General features: G+C 39.5%; 1 protein-coding gene across 28 annotated transcripts in view; it reads left to right on the top strand.

The window, feature by feature from the left end:
• ZBTB20 (zinc finger and BTB domain containing 20) overlaps window positions 1–17,227 on the top strand; it is a 520,201-nt gene that overhangs the window by 384,855 nt on the left and 118,119 nt on the right. Inside the window, exon 7 of one of the 28 annotated variants that reach the window (XM_088668197.1) lies at window positions 16,633–16,775. The exons of 26 other annotated variants lie outside the window; for them this stretch is intronic. The gene's annotated coding sequence lies outside the window, so the exon portion shown is untranslated. Of the gene's footprint in view, window positions 1–236; window positions 497–16,632; window positions 16,776–17,227 lie in introns of all 28 variants that reach the window. One more of the 28 variants, XM_060273754.2, reaches the window with a different exon arrangement.

Here is a 17,227-nt window from a genome sequence, read left to right as displayed (position 1 = left end):
TCTTATATTTTAACACTTGCTGGATCCAGGGGTAAGAAGAATCTTGTGTACAGCCTTCTTCCCTGCCCACAAACTCATAACACATACCCATTGCTTTTTACCTCAGTAGTGCCACTTTTCCAAGTGAATTCACTGAGAAAGCAGAGGTGGTTCAGAGAAATGAAGCATGTGAGAGATTCACACACTACCGGTATTTCCTATTTGACTGGTGCCCCACTGTATGTCTTCCCAACCAGAATGCTGGAGAGGAGAAGGTGAACAACTTTCTCCACTGTGGCCTGGCTTGACAAGACTTCATATCCCATCATTCTGAAGTGAATGAAAGAAAACATTGCCAAGTCAGACCCCTATGGAGGAAGCCAGCAGCTGGTCTCTTCTGTATAACTACTTCTGGCAACCATTGTGACCAACTGATGGAAGGCAGCAACTGACATGAAATGGCACTGCTGAATGCTTTGCATGCATCTTCATCTGGACTTAAGTTGATAATCACATGGTAGGTAAAGGTAAAGGGACCCCTGACCATTAGGTCCAGTTGCGGACTACTCTGGGGTTGTGGCGCTCATCTCGCATTATTGGCCGAGGGAGCTTCTGGGTCATGTGGCCAGCATGACAAAGCTGCTTCTGGCGAACCAGAGCAGCGCACAAAAACGCCGTTTACCTTCCCGCGTGGAGCGGTACCTATTTATCTCCTTGCACTTTGACATGCTTTCGAACTGCTAGGTTGGCAGGAGCAGGGACCGAGCAACGGGAGCTCACCTTGTCGCGGGGATTCGAACCTCCAACCTTCTGATCGGCAAGCCCTAGGCTCTTTGGTTTAACCCACAGCACCACCCGCGTCCCTTGCACCTCTTCCCATGTTATGCTCGGGAGCAGGAGTGTCGAGCTCATTCTTTGGGGAGGGTTAAATAATTTATTCACTAATCACATGATAATGTACCCCTAAATCCCAGTATTTACAGGAAAGCTGTTAGGCTGGATTCTCTCTCTCTCTCTCCACACACACAGCCTCCCAAATCAGCAGAAGGAGTAGAAAGGAGACCATTCCATCTGGGAAGCAGAAATTATTGCACTGACAGAATGATCATAATAGCATAGCATTCCACCCATTGCATTTATTATTTAGCATTCCATTAGGACAGTAGTCCCAAGCTTGCACAGCCTCTCCTGATTCGGATTTTATGGAGAAGTAGAGCTCCATGTCCTCAGCATACTGTGTGATTCCTGCATTGCAGGGGGTTGGACTGGATGGCTCTTGGGAAACCTTCCAACTCTCCAGTTATTTGCTTCTATGTGCTACGTGCATTAATACTCAAAGGCTTGTTTCATATATCCCTAGGAAAACAGTTCTCTGGCTACTCTACCTTGAATTTTGGGGGGGGTTCACAAAAGTTTTCAGAAGATTTACACAGATAAGAGAAGCACCTCGAAAGAAGAACTAAATGAAGAACCATAGTAGCATCTCTTAGTACTTGTATTTACATAAGATTGTGCTTCAGCAACTGTGATTTAATCTTTTTTGACATACATAAAGATTCCTCGAATTACCACCCTCTATTATAACATCCTGTTTTCAGTGGCTTATAACATTGTCAAATTTTAACTATTCATTGAATTTCTGCCTTAGGCTGATTTCTTTTTATTTGGAAAGTTTCAGCAAACATGGTTCAGAATTTTCAGAGTACAGGGAGATGGAAGATTTTGTTTGTATTCTTTTTTTTGCCAGTGAAATAAAAACCTTGCACCTGTTCCCATGTTATGCTCGGGAGCAAGAGTGTCAAGCTCATTCTTTGGGGAGGGTTAAATAATTCATTCACTAAGGGGCTGTTGATAAGGCGTATTAAACATTGTTTCTGAGCTGGTGATTTCATAACTAACAGCATGAATTAGCATTCGGCTGCTGAAAGGGCAGGAGATGGCTCTAGTATGCCTGTAATGTTACACTTTCTCACTAGCTCTTTTTGCCATTCTTACTCTTTGGGCGCAAGGGAGGGTGGTATGTGAAGGGCACAGAGCTTTTGTGTTTGACAATGTCAGTGGTGGCTGATGCCCCTCGGGGTATCGTTTGATCCCAATATTTAGACCAGGGCCGGGGAGGGGCTGAGTCTTTTTTGCTACATATTCCGATACTAATGTTGCCTCCCTCCATTCCCGATACACTGGAAAAATATACTCATTCATGAAAATTTTGTGTTTTTCCTCATTCATGCTATTGATTTCACCTTGGAGTCTCATATTTTTTTATTACATAACTTTGTTTATATATATGTTACTATATAGCAAGAAGGAAGAAATCCACAATTTGTAGGCAATTGTAGATTTCTTGGGCCAACTGATAGGAAAAACATGCTTCCCATATAAATTTAAAAACCCAATATATTTGGATTTATTGGGGGGTTTTCTGGGGGGGGGGAATTGCAATTGTTAACTGATACTCCCCTAGAGGGCATGTAATCACAAATTTTGCAAACTAGATGAAGCAACGAAAGGTGACAGGCGATATCAAACAAAATGTGTTGACTCTGATCGAGACAGTAGCTTTAGGTCCATATTCAGTTGAATTTTGAACCTTCCCCCCCTCCACACACACTTTTTTGAATAGGAGAACTTTGTGCTGTATCAAAAACTGCTTTTGAAACTCCACTCAGTTTTAAAAGAGGTTTGCCAGGATACGCTGGGAGCTGCTAACTGGGAACCAGACTTGTCCTTTGGATTTCTTTTGGAAATAAAAAAGACATAATTAGGAATAGAGTCCAAAATGTTATGGACACCCGCCCCTGCAGCAGTTAAAGTGGAGGGGGCTCTGCTTCATGTTCTGTCGTATTTGGAAGCCAGACTGGCCTATATAAGAAACGTGATACTCTTGGCTGTAACTCTGGAGATATAGAACGCCTTTCCATGGACTGTGTACTGTATCTCGTTCTACCCCTTCTTACATTCTGGGAGCAGGGTATTTCTGTTTCATTGTGCTTCTAGTTGCTGTTTCTTACATTTTCGGTTTTCAGTTGCTATTCTCTGTTGCCTGTTGGTTTGTAATCTTATTAGAATTGTTTTTAGTTGTATTTTATGGTTGTTTTATTTTATTTCATCGCAAACTACTTTGAAATATTTGATTTTAAAAATGGCTGGGGCTGATGGGAGTTGGAGTCCAAAATCATCTGAAGGTATAATGCATTTCAGAATTGACTCTGTATTCATTTCATTTGGTAATGCAATGTGTATCTATCAGTAAGAATTTGTGTAGAAGCTAATGCTATAAAAATGAATATTAAATAGTTTTATTTGTATTTTACCTTCCTACCTCTTTTGTTCTTTTTTCCTTTTTTAAGGGTAATATGTGTGCTAGGGAGGAAAGGTAATTGACTTGGGTTGTTTAAATCATAACGCTAGCTCATGCGCTGATTTGATTTGTCACTTTATGCCCTCTGATTAGCTGTTGCCATATCAATAGTTACTTAGTTCAGTTTATAGATCTGTAAAACAGGGTTACATGCCTACTTAATAACAATCAGGTATTATCTGTATTATTTGCTTTAGGACTGTATACACAAATCGATAAATTGGTGTAATTAACCCATTCATTAATCAGTTATGTGCTGGCTGCTGATTGTAAGCCCAGTGCAGATTAAGCATGCTACAAGGAAAGGGGGTCTGAACCCTCTCACTATCCTATAAGAAAAATGCTTTGTTTTGCCAGCATTGTTCCCAATAAGCTCTGTAAACCACTTGATTGCTCCAGAGGTAAAAAGTGGTGTGCTTTCAATCTTGACTGAAGAACACAAGGAGAGAAGGAAGTAGGGCTGCCATACTTCTGGAATTTCATGGACATAGCCTGGATTCGGTAGTTGAAAACAATCTTGGCGGAAATCTTTGGAATGTCCAAAGATTTCTTTCTTTCTTTCTCTTTCTTTCTCTTTCTTTCTCTCTCTCTCTCTCTCTCTCTCTCTCTCTCTCTCTCTTTTTCCTTTCTTTAGATTTTGCAAAGAAAGCTATAAAGAAAGGAAAGCTAAAGAAAGCTCAACAATTTTGGCAAAAAGCATGGTCTAATATAATAGGCAGAGTCTAAGTTTAGTTGTTTTATAATTTTAGGTGAATTAATTAGTAAATAAATTACATTTGTATCCTGTACATCTTAGATAGCCTCATAACTTTATGAGAGACAATAACTTGCCGAAAACAATCCCATAAGTTTCATCAATGTACAGGGCTTTGAAGTTTCCCACATCCAAACCCAGCCAAGGAAGCTCTTTTGAGCATTATTATATGAACTGGTATCTCTGCTTAACAGTAGATCAAAGATATGGTTACTAACCTCAATAAACAACAAAGCTTATTCTATTAATTTAAATAATCCTGTGTTAAAAGCTTGGTTATTGGACCTGTCATGTAGACAAGTATTTTCATGTTCTTAATTAGTTTTTTTTTAAGTACCCCTGTTTATCAGAAGTACTTTAGTTAAGTTGCTGGAAAGGGATTTCTGATTTCACTCCTACTTCTCCAATTCTTATTTTTATTATTGCAATTTTTATCAGCTGCTTAATTAATGAAATCCATTTTCAACTCAATAATCAGTTGAAGCTTAATATAAGTTGGTTGGAATCCAAGTACTATGTTTAAATGTGCTGTAGAATGGGCTCTATACACTAATTGTGTAATAACCATAATATATCTAAAATTGGGCCTATAATCCTACTGTTAAGTAAGCCTTCCTGAATTCATTGATACATCTTTCTGCAAAGCTTCCATCTAGATCAGTCTAGAAGTAATATGGGTTCACTTGACTCTCTAAAAGGCTGTGCTGTAGTCATTTACACTGTAGGGAAATAATTACATTTGACCATCAAATCATTATCTATATTGCAGCACAAATAGACTAACAAAAAAGGGCTGATAGGCTTGTAATAATTTATTTATTCTATAAAAAAATTAAAGAAACCTGGAGAATTCCTCTCTAATAAAATTATCTTGTCAAAAGTTTAGGTTATCCCTTCAGAAAGTAAACAATGGAGCAGTAATGTGATATAATTTTAGCAGACCCATTTCAGTCAGAGTTCATGCTTCAAATGGCGTTAGTTGTCCTGGTCGATGATCTGCATCTAGAGTTAGACAGGGGAATATGACCTTGCTCATTCTCTTAGACCTCTCAGTGGCATTTGATATTATTGATAATCAACTACTTGTGAGCTGTTTGAGACTAGTGGGAATTGGGGACATCTCTTTGCCAAAGATTCTCCTACCTTCAGGATAGTGCTAAAGGGTAGTAGCATTGAGTGACTGCTGCTCTACCACATGAGATTTGACCTGTGGGGTTCCTTAAAATTCTGTCTTGTCACCAGTCCTTTTAAACATATAATGACAGTGCCCAGTTTTATTTTTATTTTTCATCAAATAGTGGTAGATTCCCTGAAAACATTCATGAAAATACATTTCTGGGGTGACTGGCATACATTTCCATTTCAGCCAGACAGAAGTGTTATGTTGGGCAACTCAAAACCAGTGGGAAATGTGCTTTTGCCGGCACACTCCCCTTGAAGAACAAAATTTTGCACCCTGGCAGTGTCCCTGGACCTTGTACTCGTTTTGGACTCTTGCATGGCAGTAGCAGTCAGGAGTGTGTTTTACCATTTCAGGCTGCTGAGCTGGCTGTGGTCAGATACGGTTTTGTCCTAAATAATCCATGCTTTAGTAATCTCCTGTTTGGATTGCTCATATCCACTCTGTGTGGAACTGCTTTTACAAATGGTTTTGAAGCTGCCACTAGGGCAGAATGCTGTGCCTCATCTCCTCATAGCGATGAATCTCACTGTGTATATTGCTCTGCTTCTAGCTCTGTGGTACTAACTTCCCAGTTCAAAAGGTCTATGTTGACCATTTAAGCAGTTCAACACCTTTTTTCTTGTTTACCATATAGAGCAGCAGCTCTTTCCATATGTGCCTCCCAATTATTTCAGATATCTGGGAGAAGCCCTGCTTTAAACGGAGAAGCTCAATCTAAAATACCCATAAACCTAAATGCCATTTCAGAACTGACGGACATGGAAGTCTTGGAATTGTACTGTCAACCTGATCAGACATGTTTTTAAGCTGTCAAAAGAACAACAGTATAGGGCTCAGGCAGGCCTTGTTGGGCAGGGTATTGCATAGTGTGTTTGCCAACACAGTGAAATCCCATTTTGTGGATTTCTATTATTAATTGGTGTGTGTGTGTGTGTGTTAAAATATGGTTTTGTTGCTGGTGGTTTTTAATTATTGTTTTGTTGCTTTGACAGTGGTGGTTGTCACAAATAAATAAATAAATAAATAAATATTGTTCGGCTGACGTTGACACACTAGACCAGAAATTCATAGTTTGATGCTGCTCTCTTAACCCTGTTTGGAATATAGAGAACATGTTATGCATCTTCAGGGCAGTGCTATTTTTCTAGAAAAAAGAGGTGCCAGAACTCACCATGTTCTCTTCCTTGTTCTCTTATAATGGCAATGGCACCCACCAAAGAGGTGCCAGCAAGTTCCAGCTGAAAAAAAGCCCTGCTTCAGGGTAATCTGCTTTCCCAGTCTTGCTGCTGGAACTCAGAGATATAATAATAATGGCATGTATAGTAAACTGATTTTTATAGGACCTTTATGCCACCATTCTACCGTCACCAGCATGCTAAATGGACATCTTCCCAATTCAATATTGGGCTGTCAAAAGTGGTACACTTAGTAACAGCAACAGCAACGTTACTTGTTTCCCTATTTGAGGTACCAATTATGTCAGGTTTTCGGAAGTGTCATAAATATCTCACCTGCTTTGCTATACAGCACTTCAGTGTGATGTCTATCACTAGGATTAATCCATTTGTACCTCAGATTGCATCCAAGTTCTGAATGAATAAATTACTCTGCACCTGCTTTTTTTTAGTGAGAATTTACTCCTTTTCTTAAAGACTTTCTATAGTGGAATGAATTGCTTATTCATAATACCTAGCATTTCCTTTCTGTCTACAGAACTCGTGATCCTCTATCAATCATTGATACCTGCCTTGATTGGTACTGCTCTGCTTGTTGTTGTCTTGTCTTGTTTTGCTTTGCTTAAGCTCAGGGATAGTCAACAACCAGGTTAATATACCGTAAACTTTAGTCTCACTGTTGTTTACTATTACTTAAAATGTATGAAAGATCAGCGGTTTGCAAAACTCAATGCAGAATATAGTAGTTTTCTGGTCCTGTCCAGAAAACTTAAAATGTTAACGCTTATCCAGAAGTCTGCTTCTAACATTGCACAGAAGTGTCGTGGTGTGAAAACATATCCTGAATTCTTTGGAAATCCATTGCACTCACTGCCAAGCTGGATAGAATGTTAATTGCATAAAAGGAACTAATGTGCATTTTAACATGGCAAAGAGCTGCCCTGGGGAGGGGAGGGGACAATTGTAGTCCCTTCCATTGCCAAATTTCTATGCTTTTAAGATTGGGACTGTAGAAAGGGAAGTTTAGCCTTTTCCTCCATGCTGCAGAGCTGCTGCAAAATCACACACACACCAACTTAAATATATTTGCATTAGGAGGGACTATCCCAGTGACACCAACAGAGGGAGCTTGCTCCACTTGTGAGAGTCTTGCACCAGTGCCTGGCACCCAGGTGGACCGGCAGCATCCCCCAGAAGTACCTTGCCCTTCTCCAATCTGGTTGGCCATTGTGGTCAGCAAGTTGCAGGACTCGAGGGATCTTTGGTTTGACCCAGCAGGGTTTTTCTTACGAAGACCTGAAGTAAGCATTGTTTTCAGTCCCCCGAGTTTCAGTATCCTTGGTAATAACAATTTGCTTCCTTGTGAAAGTAAAAATGGTGGTCCTATTATCTTATCACCCCACACATACATAGGTCTGTCAGTATTAAACTCCATCTGTTCTGTAAGGCAAATTTCAGGAAAGTTCTTGTAGAGTTAAAAAAAATGTACTTGGCAGATAGCCCCTCTCTCCTACCAGACTTAAAATATTTGTGTTGTTCTGGAGTTTATATATGCATTTGTCAAGTCTAAACCTACCACTGGTAAAAGGAAAGGAAATAAAGGAGATGGGCATCTAGATCTACAGCTGTTTTAAGAAACAGCTTATTGTATAATGCCATTTGTATTTGTACTTTTTGTTTTGTGGCAAGTTTTAATAGTTACCCTTTGAGGATTTCCAGTCTAGCTTATCAGAATCCACCAACAGTCTTTTCTGTAATATTCGCGTTTCCCTTTTGGTTCAGCCGAGCCCACTGACAGATCATTCAAATTCAATTGTTTTATGTCTAAGCCGAACAGCTAATTAAAGTAGGGATGATTAACCTGACTGGCAGTGTCGCTCTCTCCCTCTCTCCCTTGCTTTCTCTCTCACTCCCTCCTGTTCCAATCAGTCTTTTTCTCACTCTCTCTCTCTGTCTTTTGCTCCACTGTTGTGTTTTTTTTCCTCCTCTCTCCTAAACGTGGTCTGCTTGCTGATGGCAGAATGGCACTCGGAGATTTGTGCATTGTGTCTGGTTTCCTACGGGCAGGCTGACCCAGTGCCTCTAGGGACTTATCAATAGACCACTCAGAAGAGACAGAGACAGGAGAAAGGAGGAGGGGTGGGGGGAGACAGAGAGGGAGAGAGGGAGAGAGAGAGAGAGGGAGAATCAATATCAAGAATAGAAGGAGCTCCGAAGCCATTTTTTTATTTTTTTTATTTTTTTATTTTTTAAAAAGTGTATCAGGACTTGGGAAGAGGGTGACAAAGAAGGTTTTTCAAAGAGGCAGTGGAGGAGGTTCTAATAAATTTGGAAGGATACAGTTCCCTGTCTTGGGGAAAAGGAGAACTCCTGGCTGATTAACATTCACACCAGGTATGAGATGTTCGCTACCCCTTATCACTGTGCCGCAACCGTGAGGGAAAGGCGCCTCTCTCTTTTTTTTTTTTGTCTTTTTTTTTTTGTCTTTTCCTTTCCGTTTCTTTCCTTCCTTTTTTTGGAAAAAAAGGGAGATGGAGCGAGCGAGCGTGTGTTTTGGTGTGTTGTTGCTTTGAAGCGGGGCGGGCGGGGAGAGGCGAGCTGTGGGCATTGGTGTGACGGGAGCAGGAAGAATGGAAGCAGGGCAGCAGCAGCAGCATTCAGGGAGAGGGAGAAGTGTCTGGAGTAGGTGGTTCTCCTCAGGCACCCCGAGGGGGTTACCCAAGTTCATTCCGAGCAGGTGGATTTTAGGCTGGGAGTTACTTAACGCTTGACCGCCAGTTTTGAAAAAAAGAAAAAAAATCCCGCTTCCTATGTCTATTAAAGGAAGTGCCAATGTCTCTCCCCCCCCCAATCGCGCTGCCTCTCTCCCTCTCTCTCCCCCCCCCTCTTTTCCTAACCAGACAGCGGGAGGGTTTCTGGCTCCCAGCCAGCCCAAAAGCCTCTAAGTGTTTTGCACTTGTTTCAGGGAGTCGCTGCCCGGGGATTTCCCCCCACCCCTCTGCTTCTTCTTCTTTCCTCCAGCATTTTCACTAGAGAACAAAGAGTTCTTTACAAAGGGGGGGAAAGGGGGGGTGCAAGCTTAACGCCTCGGATATGTTCTCCCCCCCCTTGTTTTTTAGGGTTCCCCCCTTTTCTTTCGAAAAGAAAAAGAAACAGTGGCAGCCGCACGCACACAAAAGCCCCAAATTGAAAAGGGATGTGATTTCTCTTTCCCTCATAAAATACATTTTTTAACTTAAGAAAAGGGGGGAGCGTTTAATAAAATAGTTTGATTTTTTTCCCCGGTTGTCCTTTTTAAAATACAATGTAGCTGTTGCTTTGCTAACTTTTTCTTGATGGGGTTCTCTGGCATAAACTTAGGCTCTCTCCCCCCCCCTTTTCTTCTTCTTCTTTCTTTGCCTTTCAAGACATTTCACCTGAGCAATAGAAGAGGCAATGAGAATGGGTAAGATGTTCTGCACAATAAATGATGGAATGGGGGGTCATTTACTTTTTGTCGCCAGTCCCCCCAAAGTTAGTAAGGGCTTGTGGAAGGAAAGTGTGTTTGCCTCTGAAAGGATGCAGCAGTTATACACACATCTGGGGCAGTTTTCTTTGGCCTTATGTTAATCGTAGCACACTTGGTTATCCATAGGTTAGGAGGGCTTTATAGTTTGTGTTTGTTTATCTTTCCTATAGATGGAACTATACCTATAGTACATACCTGTCACTTGTGCAGGTTTTCATGTTTGCTTGTTTTTATTCTATGGATTTGAACCTCTCTCTCTCTCTCTCTCTCTCTCTCTCTCTCTCTCTCTCCCTCTTCCATATAGATGTACACACACAGAGAGAGAGAAAGAGCACAATATATTTTGGCTAGTACCATAAGATGACAAAGTTGAGTAGCAATTCAATAACATGTTACATGGAATTATAGTAGCAAATGTCTACAGTTCTTCATGTTTTAAAATGCATCCAAATATATCTTGAACATTTACACACGCAAGAAAGGTTCCTTTACTCAAAGTCATCCCCAGTACAGTAATTAATTACTACTTTCGTTAAATTATTACTTTTAGTAGTTCACGAGAGCAAGTGGAAGGATGTATGTGGTGAGCATTACTATCATAGTATATGTAATTTTACATGTATGCAAAATGTGTGGGACTAGATTGAAAGTAATTACAGCAATTGTTTTGGGACACAAAGGATGATTATCATGATCAGTGCTATTTTTCTTTTTCATTCAATCCTCTCCCTAAAGAGGTGGTCTGTTACAGCCACATATGTACTGTATGTGTTTATGTAATACAGATTTTGGCAGTCCCACATACTTAGTAGATGTTATTTCAGAAGGAATGTGTTATGTTTACAGAGGAGGTACAAAGGCAAGTTTGTCCTACAGTTACTGCTATAATTTTGGAGCAACTTAATTGCAGCAATTGGAGTGAAACCAGATTCACGATGCAAACATAAAAGTGTTTTCTGATCCAGTCTTACCGTAGAGGACTCCATAGCTGAGCATGAAATATCTCAATAGAAAAAAAGAGAGTGTAGAAATCTTGGGCACATCCAGTATTTCCTGAAACACAGTAGAAATTGTCCAACTTTTGGCAGATTATATCCTCTTTTAAAAAGTTAGCGTTTTCTTCCTTTATTTCCCCAATTTTTTTCTGCATTTTTCGTTATTTTATTTGTTTACTGTGCTTTATTCTATCTGTAAAGATTAAAATATAATTAAGCAAGTAATGAACACCTCTAAGCTTTGTCATTTTCATAGAAAAAACCGACATGTCTGTACCTCTTTTACATCTTTCCTTAAGATATCCTTTTTGTTTTTGTTCTGTAACGTGGTATGTGTCCATTTTGTGTCTGTAATCCCAGAGGTGGCAACAGGAGGGAGGGGTATTCCGTGCCAAAATCTACATAAGTCCCTTCAGTCTCTGCTAAGAGGCATCTTCTACCAGAGCTATCTTTGCATCCAGAAGTACAGTGAAAGATGATAGTTCTTTTTTCTGAGATTCTTCATGGACCTGACCTAAGATACTGAGGCATTCACAGTACAGGAGAAAAGAGAAAGAGACGAGGGGGGAGGAAAGAAAATTAGGAAAGAAAAGCTCTTTGAGCTGAAACACACTGGCTCTTTCTTCCTGCAGGCAATCCGCTCCAGCTCCTGGCGACGTGTCCTGCACTATCTGATATCATATGACTCTTTAGTTGGACTCCCTTTAGCAGAATGGGCCTGTTAGAACTCTGTTTGTTTTCTTTTCATTTCATTTCCTTTTCTCCTGTTCCCCTCCTGTTTTTATGTCTCTGTGTGCATTCTTTTCTTACTCTGCTTTTTGTTCATATGCTTTACATAAAGACAGAGCATCAATTAATTCCATAGTCTGTTTTAAGTTAGCTGTCCAAATTTCATTTAACGTAGAGTGTGTTGTTTATCCTTTTCTTGCATGTGTGTTCGTATGTGCATATATGACCCCTTTCATATCGTTTCTTTTCTTCCTTATGTAAAATGGTAGGTAGGAATTGCTTTTCTTAATCTGGAATCAGAATGCTAGGATTTCTGTCAGCATATCCTTTGGATTTGTGAGTTAATTTACCCCTGTGTAAACTTGTTTATATGAACAAGTTATTCTCAAGAATAAGTTTTAAAATCTGTATACAGAAATATATGCACCCACATGAATTTCACTGGAAGTTCAGACAGATCCAGTTGAAATTTTTTACAGAGGAAACCAAGAGTAAGCTAAGTATTGATTCAGATTAAGCTGAAAATTGTATGTAGCATTTAGTAATAATGTGTGGTAATGGAGGAGGAAAGACAATAGACAAGGTGAATGTTCCTAGTGGCAGTTCTTACAAATTCTCTCATATTACTATCACGTGCTGTCTATGGGGAAGTAAAATATCTCTAACCTTTCTTCTTCCTCCTCCTCCATTTCCAGACTTTCCAGGAAATTTGTTTAATGGTTTTCCCACAGCAGGTTGTAATCAGGGATCAGAAGTCAGGTGCATCACTATAAGTTTTGATGATGGACCTGCCTAATTATCTCCTCTGACTTAAGGCATATGACCTGAGGGGACCCATAGCACTGATAAAATAGCAGCTTGGAATGCTGTCTTTGAAAGCACCTTCATCTTTAGCCTGCAGCCCTTTGCTTATTAGGATTAAGTCACACGGATATCAAGTGGACTTACCTTTGAATAAAAGTGCACAGAACTGACTGTAAGGCTGCATGGTATTTAACAACCAGAAGCCATCTCAGGTCTTGGCCTCTTTGACATGGTGTATCTACTGGGGTCACGAAGAGTCAGACACGACTAAACAACTAAACAGCAACATCTACTTGATCCATTTTAGTTCTGAAGTTACTTTGGTTTTTCATTAAATTCTCTAAACTTGACTTTTGTTGTTGTTGTTTAGTCGTTTAGTCGTGTCCGACTCTTCGTGACCCCATGGACCAGAGCACGCCAGGCACTCCTGTCTTCTTGACTTTTAATTTTCTATAATTATTCAAACTTAAAATATTCCATGCTGTATTTTGTGAGGCATTAGTTTGCCTTAATATTGGGTGCCAAGATACGGTGTTGTATGCATTGTATCATTTAAATATTTTTGTTCCAAGCTTTAGCTGTATCCCATCTGTTCTTAAAGTACAAAATTATGAGATCTGTCCACTTCAGATCTCACCTCAGCTACAAACTTATGCATCCCAGTTCCCAGCCTCAACCCTTGAACTATGATAGGTTAGTATTAGTATTATTCACTAATATTGCCAGGCTGTTGTTAGGAATGCTGAGGTAATACAAGTGAAGCACTTCCATGAACTACATAAATGCTAAGTATTTTATTATTTTAATTAGACACTGTCTAAAAATGAAGCATTCATTCACTGTAGTAGTGTTTTCATAGTCACAGTTCATGTCTCCTGTTATTTAGTAGCAACATACTATCTTACACAATTACAATCTCTTGTTCTTATTCTCAACAATTCTTTTTTTTTTAAAAAAAAAGTTTCCCTTCCCGTTCCCCTCTCCCCCATCACCCACATATGAATATAACTGGAGAAATTCTCTAACCGCGGAAGACATTTTCAAGGCTTTTTGCACTCTAGTTTCATTTTAAATATTTTATATTGGCTTGTTCTAACTGAGGAACGTGCAGTTTCATCCTGCTCAGAAAAAAAATGGGTTGGAAATTAGTGCTATAACTATTTTTTATAGTGCACAACTAATACGTATACTGTGTTGTACTTACTGGTTCCCACATTCACTAAGTCTCTTAGTAGTTATTGCTATTAAGTGTGTGTATATTTATTTGTCAGACTTTTGTCCCAGGTGATCAGGGTTTCCTGGGTTCCTAGCAATTCAACAGAGGCACCTGTTTGGGAATGGTACATAACACATCGGATGCCAATTCCTCAAAAATGTAGGTTTGAACTTTGTAATCTGAAATATTTTTTTACGCCTTTATGCAGCCAAATATTAACCTAGTGAATATGCTAATCAGTACAGGGATGGAAGGAAGGGGGAAAGCTGAAAGCTTTTTAGCATCTCAGAAGAAAATCTGTTCTGTTTAACAGGTTTAGATCAGGTGACTTTTTCCAGCGAACCGTGTTCTCGAGTAACTGTCTCTTTTCTAATGTCGAAAATCAGAGTCGAGGTGGAACTTTCAAAATGTGTACAGTAAAACCTAGACATTGGGCCAAAGTGATTATTTGTCGTCTCATCTGATGAATGCATCGTGCAAGTTGCAGGAGGTTATAGCTGAAAGGATAGCAGCTGCTTGTTGGAAGAGTGCAAGAACAAGGAGTAACTTGCTTTCAGTAGGGCCAAATACATTTCCAGTATAATTTTAGCGGAGTTTAAAACTACATCTAGGTAATGTGTGCTCTCATTTTATCTTAAAAAACCAAGCAAAGCAGAGCCTGATGATTATTTAGATGGATGTTTGCCAAGGGGAAAACCAGCTTGTGTAACACGTGTGTCTTGGGTGCAACAGTGTTGCTTAAAGGCCACTAACAGGATAACTACTGAGAGGAGAAGCAGATTTTCCTTTAACATGATACGCTGCCCTGCTGCTTTCAGATGGCAGAGATTTGTAGTTTAATTTCTTGCTGAAATGAAGTATCTGTACATAAGAATAACTTTTCATTTAGCGTTTGTTCACTTGGCTATCCTATCTATTTGTATGCAAAATGAGCCATAGCAAGCCTTGTAGTTTTATTTTGTATTGACCACACATACTTTGGGTTGGCTTTCCTACCTTATGTGCAGTAGCATTTCTTCCTAAGGCCCTCCCCCATTTTGTAATTTAGATTTTTGTATATGATGATAAATACATTACAGTCTACAAGTGTGTCCTGAAAAAAATATCGTGACTGTTTCCTTTTCCATTTAGGATTAATATAATTAAAATCAGAATGCGAGATAATCATAGGTGTGATTCTGTATTAAACCATTATGAGTATTTTCTAGTTTTTAAGTTTGTTTTCAATTCGGGGATAAAAGATAGAATTTCGTGTAACTAACTTTTTCTTCAGCTGTTTTGGCTTGCCACATTGTATATACTTTTTTTTTAAAGATCAGATGTAGCCTTCCTTAAATAAATCCTTTCCCTGTAATACTTAACATTTTATATATTAGATCTCTTCAGAGCTGCTTGAGCTATAAGACCTCTAAAATCCAGATCCAAATCTTACAGTTTAAGCTCTTCTTTGGGTTGCATATCACACAGGTGGTTTTCTTGACCTTCTCCACCTCCCTCCCTCCGGGTAAGGATCTTAATTAAGATGTTGCAGTTAAGATATATTGCATAAGGGTTTGTGCTTGCTACTGTTCACAATGAAATCAGAATTGTGAACTGAATTCGGTCCTTCCATTAAGAATTCTCTTGGCATTCCTCAAAGACTTGTTTTATGCTCAGTCGGCCTTTTAAAGTTCTGACCATATTAAGAGTAGAAAAGGAGCTAGTCTGTTAATGCAGTCTTTTCATTACCCTAGATAATAAAATTTCTCTGTGACCTGTTAATCTCTACTATGTATCCCAGAAAGCCTGCAGATCTAGCGTGAGAAACAATTTCTGCTCCTTCCCTACAGAAAATAAGTTCTGTAATTATTTTTCTGGCCAGAGAATCAGGAAATAGCAAAGAAAATTATGTGTATTTAGAAAGTTGCCAAAGTCTTTCCCTGTGAGGAGATCAGTTGTTGGATTCTTTAAAAAGAAAGAAATTCTCTGATCTGCGAGTCCTCAGAATATCCTTAGTACAGTATTATAGTTTGTAGGAAAAAATCCCCAGTATTAAACCTCAAGCAAGTAGAATCGGACAGATCAGTTGCAGCTTATACAACAAATATACCTGTCTAAAAAAATAAAAATAAAATCCTTCCAGTAGCACCTTAGAGACCAACTAAGTTTGTCATTGGTATGAGCTTTCGTGTGCATGCACTTCTTCAGATATACTGAAGAAGTATCTGAAGAAGTGTGCATGCACACGAAAGCTCATACCAATGACAAACTTAGTTGGTCTCTAAGGTGCTACTGGAATGATTTTTTTTTATTATTTTGTTTCGACTATGGCAGACCAACATGGCTACCTACTTGTAACTGGAACCTGTCTAAGAAGTTAGTATCCACTTCACATACTCAGTTTTGTTTGGGTTAATAGTACAACACATGGATTTTTATTTTTTATTTTAATCATGACATTTATATCCTGCTCTTGAGTGAACTCTGAATTAAACAGAAGGCCAACATCTCATTTAAAAAAATGAAAATCAGTTTTGGAAGTCTGTAGTTCTGAGCAGAAAAGTAGCAGGAAGCAATGGCATGTTTAACCTTTTTTGCAGCTTGTTGTTTTCCTCTGCCAAATCCTCCCTCCCAGTCACTTTTTCCCTCTCCCACCAGTAAGGTCCAGCTTGCAGTTTCCCCACAGGCATCTGGTTGGCTTCTGTGAGAAGAGGGTGCTGGAGTAGATGGGGTATTGGCCTGATCCAGCAGGCTCTTCTTCTTATGTGTCAAATGCATATTTTGTTGTTGTTTAGTCGTTTAGTCGTGTCCGACTCTTCGTGACCCCATGGACCATAGCACGCCAGGCACTCCTGTCTTCCACTGCCTCCCTCAGTTTGGTCAAACTCATGTTCGTAGCTTCGAGAACACTGTCCAACCATCTCATCCTTTGTCATCCCCTTCTCCTAGTGCCCTCCACCTTTCCCAACATCAAGGTCTCTGCAAAAACACTGGGTATTGTTACACATACCCTTTTGTTCCCTACATGGCATTTCCAGTGGGTTAAGCCCACAGTCTGATTCTGCATCAGATGTTCCCAGACAACTTACTGGGTAAAATATTTTTTTGCTTTATTTTCATTACTGATTTCAGAAGCTGATCCTATAAACATTTCATTAAATATATTTGAACAGTAAAATTTATCAGGAAGGGTAGATTTAAAATAGTCTGTGAAGAAGGATGGCAGAAATAGGCCATCATTGATCATTAAGTGGAGTCTACTTATCTTTGTCCCCCAACGCCAAACAAGAATTTCACATTGTTGAAAATTTTATATAGATATATATATATAAATATACTGCAGCATACATCCATAACATCTTGTTTTGAGCAAGCAAATTGATCCATCTCAAGCTCTTGGGGGGCCAACTCCTAATAAAATATTTGAGGGGGCTGCCCCCCAAAAGTTAATAGGCCTTGCCATTCAAATGGTGTGCCTGTTCCACGTCTTGCAACTGGATATGCGGGGCAGGGCTTACCTGCCCCCCCCCCCCAATAGTATATG

Source organism: Zootoca vivipara, chromosome 4 (assembly GCF_965207765.1).
Source record: "Zootoca vivipara chromosome 4, rZooViv2.hap1.1, whole genome shotgun sequence".
Taxonomy (NCBI): domain Eukaryota; kingdom Metazoa; phylum Chordata; class Lepidosauria; order Squamata; family Lacertidae; genus Zootoca; species Zootoca vivipara.
Note: the sequence above shows the minus strand (reverse complement) of the source record. Positions and strands in the feature narration are given on the sequence as shown.